This window comes from Anomaloglossus baeobatrachus, chromosome 1 (assembly GCF_048569485.1).
Source record: "Anomaloglossus baeobatrachus isolate aAnoBae1 chromosome 1, aAnoBae1.hap1, whole genome shotgun sequence".
In the NCBI taxonomy this organism is placed as follows: domain Eukaryota; kingdom Metazoa; phylum Chordata; class Amphibia; order Anura; family Aromobatidae; genus Anomaloglossus; species Anomaloglossus baeobatrachus.
Genome location: NC_134353.1, coordinates 705,499,508 through 705,507,289, shown reverse-complemented (window position 1 = coordinate 705,507,289; position 7,782 = coordinate 705,499,508).

Below are 7,782 nucleotides of genomic sequence, written 5' to 3'. Positions count from 1 at the left end.
CCTATACACCCCCCGTGCTGCCACGGGCTCATCAGTTTTGGTGCAAAAGCCCGAAGGAGGAAAAAATTATAAACTGGTTTAAAGTAAATTCAATCCGAAGGAATATCGGAGAACTGAAACCATTTAACATGAACAACATGTGTATACAAAAACAGGGGCGGGTGCTGGGTCTCCCAATTGGAGCTAGAAGAAAAGGAATTTACGGTAAGTAAACAAAATTCCCTTCTTCTTTGTCGCTCCTTATTGGGAGACCCAGACAATTGGGACGTCCAAAAGCAGTCCCTGGGTGGGTAAATAATACCTCATAATAGAGCCGTAACGGCTCCGTCCTACAGGTGGGCAACTGCCGCCTGAAGGACTCGCCTACCTAGGCTGGCATCTGCCGAAGCATAGGTATGCACCTGATAGTGTTTCGTGAAAGTGTGCAGGCTCGACCAGGTAGCTGCCTGACACACCTGCTGAGCCGTAGCCTGGTGTCGCAAGGCCCAGGACGCTCCCACGGCCCTGGTAGAATGGGCCTTCAGTCCTGAGGGAACCGGAAGCCCCGAGGAACGGTAAGCTTCGAGAATTGGTTCCTTGATCCACCGAGCCAGGGTTGACTTGGAAGCTTGTGTCCCTTTACGCTGGCCAGCAACAAGGACAAAGAGTGCATCCGAGCGGCGCAGGGGCGCCGTACGAGAAATGTAGAGTCTGAGTGCTCTCACCAGATCTAACAAGTGCAAATCCTTTTCACATTGGTGAACTGGATGAGGACAAAACGAGGGTAAGGAGATGTCCTGATTGAGATGAAAAGGGGATACCACCTTAGGGAGGAATTCCGGAACCGGACGCAGAACCACCTTGTCCTGGTGAAACACCAGGAAAGGAGCTTTGCATGATAACGCTGCCAACTCAGACACTCTCCGAAGTGAGGTGACTGCTACTAGAAAAACCACTTTCTGCGAAAGGCGTGCGAGCGAAATATCCCTCATTGGCTCGAACGGTGGTTTCTGAAGAACCATCAGCACCCTGTTCAGATCCCAGGGTTCTAACGGACGCTTGTAAGGAGGGACGATGTGACAAACCCCTTGCAGGAACGTGCGTACCTGTGGGAGTCTGGCCAGGCGCTTCTGAAAAAACACAGAGAGCGCAGAGACTTGTCCCTTAAGGGAGCCTAGCGACAAACCCTTTTCCAATCCGGATTGAAGAAAGGACAGAAAAGTGGGCAAGGCAAATGGCCAGGGAGAAAACCCCTGAGCAGAGCACCACGACAGGAATATTTTCCACGTCCTGTGGTAGATCTTGGCGGACGTTGGTTTCCTAGCCTGTCTCATAGTGGCAATGACCTCTTGAGATAATCCTGAAGACGCTAGGATCCAGGACTCAATGGCCACACAGTCAGGTTGAGGGCCGCAGAATTCAGATGGAAAAACGGCCCTTGAGACAGCAAATCTGGTCGGTCTGGCAGTGCCCACGGTTCGCCGACCGTGAGATGCCACAGATCCGGGTACCACGACCTCCTCGGCCAGTCTGGAGCGACGAGGATGACGCGGCGGCAGTCGGCCCTGATCTTGCGTAACACTCTGGGCAACAGTGCCAGAGGAGGAAACACATAAGGAAGCCGAAACTGCGACCAATCCTGAACTAAGGCGTCTGCCGCCAGAGCTCTGTGATCTTGAGATCGAGCCATGAATGTTGGGACCTTGTTGTTGTGCCGTGACGCCATTAGGTCGACGTCCGGCATCCCCCAGCGGCAACAGATCTCCTGAAACACGTCCGGGTGAAGGGACCATTCCCCTGCGTCCATGCCCTGGCGACTGAGAAAGTCTGCTTCCCAGTTTTCTACGCCCGGGATGTGAACTGCGGATATGGTGGATGCTGTGGCTTCCACCCACAGCAGAATCCGCCGGACTTCCTGGAAGGCTTGCCGACTGCGTGTCCCACCTTGGTGGTTGATGTAAGCCACCGCTGTGGAGTTGTCCGACTGAATTCGGATCTGCTTGCCTTCCAGCCACTGCTGGAACGCTTTTAGGGCAAGACACACTGCCCTGATCTCCAGAACATTGTTCTGAAGTGAGGACTCTTGCTGAGTCCACGTACCCTGAGCCCTGTGGTGGAGAAAAACTGCTCCCCACCCTGACAGACTCGCGTCCGTCGTGACCACCGCCCAGGATGGGGGTAGGAAGAATTTCCCCTTCGATAATGAGGTGGGAAGAAGCCACCACCGAAGGGAAGCTTTGGTTGCCTGAGAGAGGGAGACGTTCCTGTCTAGGGACGTCGGCATACTGTCCCACTTGCGTAGGATGTCCCATTGAAGTGGACGCAGGTGAAACTGCGCGAAAGGGACTGCTTCCATTGCTGCCACCATCTTCCCCAGGAAGTGCATGAGGCGCCTCAAGGGGTGTGACCGACCTTGAAGGAGAGATTGCACCCCTGTCTGTAGTGAACGCTGTTTGTCCAGCGGAAGCTTCACTATCGCTGGAAGAGTATGAAACTCCATGCCAAGATATGTCAGCGATTGGACCGGTGTCAGATTTGACTTTGGAAAATTGATGATCCACCCGAAACTCTGGAGAATCTCCAGAGTAACGTTGATGCTGTGTTGGCATGCCTCTTGAGAGGGTGCCTTGACCAGCAGATCGTCTAAGTAAGGTATCACTGAGTGACCCTGAGAGTGGAGGACCGCAACTACTGTAGCCATGACCTTGGTGAAAACCCTTGGGGCTGTCGCCAGGCCGAACGGCAGTGCCGCGAACTGAAGGTGTTCGTCTCCTATGGCGAAGCGCAAGAAGCGCTGATGCTCTGGAGCAATTGGTACGTGGAGATAAGCATCCTTGATATCGATCGATGCTAGGAAATCTCCTTGGGACATTGAGGCGATGACGGAGCGGAGGGATTCCATCCGGAACCGCCTGGTCCTTACGTGTTTGTTGAGCAGTTTTAGGTCCAAAACAGGACGGAAGGACCCGTCCTTCTTTGGAACCACAAACAGGTTGGAGTAGAAACCGTGACCCTGTTGCTGAAGAGGAACCGGGACCACCACTCCTTCTGCCTTCAGAATGCCCACCGCCTGCAGAAGAGCCTCGGCTCGCTCGGGAGGCGGAGATGTTCTGAAGAATCGAGTCGGAGGACGAGAGCTGAACTCTATCCTGTAACCGTGAGACAAAATGTCTCTCACCCAACGGTCTTTTACTTGTGGCAGCCAGGTGTCGCAAAAGCGGGAGAGCCTGCCACCGACCGAGGATGCGGTGTGAGGAGGCCGTAAGTCATGAGGAAGCCGCCTTAGTAGCGGCACCCCCGGCGGTCTTTTTAGGGCGTGATTTAGACCGCCATGCGTCGGAGTTCCTCTGATCCTTCTGCGGCCTTTTGGACGAGGAGAATTGGGACCTGCCCGCACCCCGAAAGGACCGAAACCTCGACTGTCCCCTCCTCTGTTGGGGTGTTTTTGGTTTGGCCTGGGGTAAGGATGTTTCCTTTCCCTTGGATTGTTTGATGATTTCATCCAATCTCTCACCAAACAAACGGTCGCCAGAAAATGGCAATCCAGTTAAGCACTTTTTGGAAGCCGAATCTGCCTTCCATTCCCGCAGCCACAAGGCCCTGCGTATTGCCACCGAATTGTCGGCTGCAACCGCCGTACGGCTCGCAGAGTCCAGGACAGCATTAATAGCGTAGGACGCAAATGCCGACGTTTGAGAGGTTATGGACGCCACCTGCGGCGCAGACGTACGTGTGAGTACGTCAATTTGCGCCTGACCAGCTGAGATAGCTTGGAGTGCCCATACGGCTGCGAATGCTGGAGCAAAAGACGCGCCGATAGCTTCATAGATGGATTTCAACCAGAGCTCCATCTGTCTGTCAGTGGCATCCTTGAGTGAAGCTCCATCTTCCACTGCAACTATGGATCTAGCCGCCAGTCTGGAGATTGGAGGATCCACCTTGGGACACTGAGTCCAGCCCTTGACCACGTCAGGGGGGAAAGGGTAACGTGTATCCTTAAGGCGCTTGGAAAAACGCTTATCTGGACAAGCTCGGTGTTTCTGGACTGCCTCTCTGAAGTCAGAGTGGTCCAGAAACATACTCTTTGTACGCTTGGGAAACCTGAAACGGAATTTCTCCTGCTGAGAGGCTGACTCCTCCACTGGAGGAGCTGAGGGAGAAATATCCAACATTTCATTGATGGACGCAATTTCACTATGGCGTCCCCATCAGGAGTATCAAGGTTGAGAGCGGCTTCAGGATCAGAATCCTGATCAGCTACCTCCGCTTCATCATACAGAGAGTCCTCTCGCTGAGACCCTGAACATTGTGATGATGTCGAGGGGATATCATAGCGAGCTCGCTTAATCGGTCTGGGGCTGCGGTCCGTGTCAGAGACCTCACCCTGGGATCCATGAGACACCCCGGGAGGACATTGCTGTTCCAACTGAGGGGGACCAGGGGGCAATGATTCCACAGTGCCCCTGGCTTGAGATGCCGGCCTGGACTGCAAGGCTTCTAATATCTTAGCCATAGTCTCAGAAAGTCTTTCAGTAAAAACTGCAAACTCCGTCCCTGTCACCTGGACAGTGTTAACAGGTGGTTCTCCCTGGGCCACCCTTAGCAGAGGCTCCGGCTGAGAAAGTGCCACAGGGGCCGAGCATTGCACACAATGAGGGTCAGTGGAACCTGCCGGCAGTATAGCCGTACATGCTGCACAGGCAGCATAGTAAGTCTGTGCTTTGGCACCCTTGCTATTTGTGGACGACATGCTGTTGTCTCCTCTGAGCAATACAGGAGGGTATATAGACAAAAATCAACAGTGCACCATACAGTGTAAAGTATAGTCTATAATCATATAATCTATAAGTACACTTCTGCACTAGTGGGGCCAGCACCACAGGTGCTGCTTACCGCCTGCGCAAAGCGGTTGTGTGGGCACCAGAAATCCTGCCTGGGTCTCCCTGAGCTTGTCTCTCCTCTCCAGCGTTAGCAGAGCTGAGAGGAATGGCTGCCGGCGTCCTGAGGAGAGGAGGGAGCCGTGGGCGTGACCCAGAAAAGTGCGGGAACTGGTGCCCCACTGTGCAGAGTGAGGGGGGTGGAGTATGCAAAGCATGCTCCAGCCCTCAGTGCTGCCGTCCTGTACAGCGTCCCGCCCTTCCCCTGATTGGCAGGGCTGGGGGCGGGAAGAAAACGAGACTAGGCCGCAAAAGCCGGGGACTCGAGTTATAAGCGCGGCCGCCGTATAAGCGCGGTCGGCGCGGAAGTCCCCGGCGCACTAACAGTCCCAGCCGCGCCGCAGTGATAACCATGGCAGCGGCGGTCAGCGCGGCAGTCCCCCTACACGAACACACTCAGCGATGCTGAAGTGTGTAATGGCACAAATGCAGCCAGCGCTGCTGTCCCCGGTGCACTAGCACACCCAGCAATGCTGGAGTGTTGCTGTGCGCGGTCCCCACGGGGACACAGAGTACCTCAAAGTAGCAGGGCCATGTCCCTGAACGATACTCGGCTCCTATCCAGCATGGTCCTCAGGAGCTGTGGATGGAGCACGGTCTCCTGTGCCTGGAGACCGAAAGGATCCCACTTCACCCAGAGCCCTAATTGAGGGATGGGGAAGGAAAGCAGCATGTGGGCTCCAGCCTCCGTACCCGCAATGGATACCTCAACCTTAACAACACCGCCGACAAGAGTGGGGTGAGAAGGGAGCATGCTGGGGGCCCTGTTATGGGCCCTCTTTTCTTCCATCCGACATAGTCAGCAGCTGCTGCTGACTAAGCTGTGGAGCTATGCGTGCATGTCTGACCTCCTTCGCACAAAGCATAAAAACTGATGAGCCCGTGGCAGCACGGGGGGTGTATAGGCTGAAGGGGAGGGGCGTTACACTTTTAGTGTAATACTTTGTGTGGCCTCCGGAGGCATAGCTATACACCCAATTGTCTGGGTCTCCCAATAAGGAGCGACAAAGAAAAGTGCTGCCTTTCTCAAATTCAGTCGGGGAAAAAAAAAAAAATCAAGATTTTTGAAATCTCATAGCTTTTACTGTAAAAATTAGCTTTTTAATTGGCATTTAAAAAAACGCAGTAGAGAAATGCTGCATGTGAACATAAGGCTACATGCGCACGCTGCTTCTTTTTCGTGTTCACAAACTGCAGCCAAAACTGCAGCCAAAACTGCACCTTGTCAGAGAGCCTGGAAATGTCACAAAAAACGTAGGTGCTTTTTTGGTGCGTTTTTGCTGCTTTTTTTGGTGCGTTTTTGGCTGCAGTTTTGTCAACAATTGTTTCATGTATTTTTCAGTTCAAACTAGCCCATAATGCTTGTTGAATTGAAAAAAAAAAAATAGAAATAAATAAATAAATAATTAAAAAAAAACTGGCGTGCGGTCCCCCCCCCAATTTTAATGCCAGCCAAAGCCATACGGCTGAAGGCTGGTATTCTCAGGATGGGGAGCTCCACGTTATGGGGAGCCCCCCAGCCTAACAATATCAGTCAGCAGCCGCCCAGAATGGCCGCATCCATTAGATGCAGCTGTTCTGGGACAGTACCCGACTCTTCCCGATTTGCCCTGGTGCGTTGGCAAATCGGGGTGATAAGGAGTTATTGGCAGCCCATAGCTGCCAATAAGTCATAGATTAATCATGTCAGGCGTCTCCCCGAGATACCTTCCATGATTAATCTGTAAGTTACAGTAAATAAACACACACACACACCGGAAAAATCCTTTATTAGAAATAAAAAACACTAACAAATTCCCTCATTACCAATTTATTAACCCCGACAAAGCCCTCCATGTCCGGCGTAATCCAGGATGGTCCAGCGTAGCTTCCAGCTCTGCTGCATGGAGGTGACCGGAGAAGCAGCAGACACCGCCGCTCCTGTCAGCTTCACACAGCAACTGAAGACAGCCGCGCGATCAGCTGAGCTGTCACTGAGGTTACCCGCGGCCACCGCTGAATCCAGCGGTGGCCGCGAGTAACCTCAGTGACAGCTCAGCTGATCGCGCTACTTCCTGGAGCTGACAGGAGAGTGGAGGACGGGACTATCAGCGGGGGCGGTGGCAGCGAGAGGGGTCCATCATCTCCCCTGTGCGTGCACTTTGGGGACAGCGGTACTTCGGGGAACACGAGGAGGACGGGACTATCAGCGGCGGCAGCGAGAGGGAAAAATCAATGTTTTCAGCTGCCAATGTCCATCCCCCTCTCGCTGCCGCCGCTGATAGTCCCGTCCTCCACGTGTTCCCCGAAGTACCACTGTCCCCAGCATGCACGCACAGGGGAGATGATGTGGAGGACGGGACTATCAGCAGCGGCAGCAGCGAGAGGGGGATGGACATTGGCAGCTGAAAACATTGATTTTTCCCTCTCGCTGCCGCCGCTGATAGTCCCGTCCTCCACATCATCTCCCCTGTGCGTGCATGCTGGGGACAGTGGTACTTCGGGGAACACTATCAGCGGCGGCAGCAGCGAGAGGGGGATGGACATTGGCAGCTGAAAACATTGATTTTTCCCTCTCGCTGCCGCCGCTGCTGATAGTCCCCATCCTTCACATCATCTCCCCTGGGGACAGCGGTACTTCGGGGAACACATGGAGGACGGGACGGGACCACTTGCCTGACCTCACTTCCTGACACCAAAAACTTCCTGGTACCAAAAACGCAGGTTAAAGGCAGGTAAAATGCACCACTTTTGATTAGCATGCATTTTTCCTGCGTTTTTGATGCCCTCATTGATTTCAATGGGTGACAAATGTTGACAAAAACGCAGGAAGAATGAACATGCTGTATTTTTTTTGTCACAAACTTTTGACAAAAAAATGCTGACA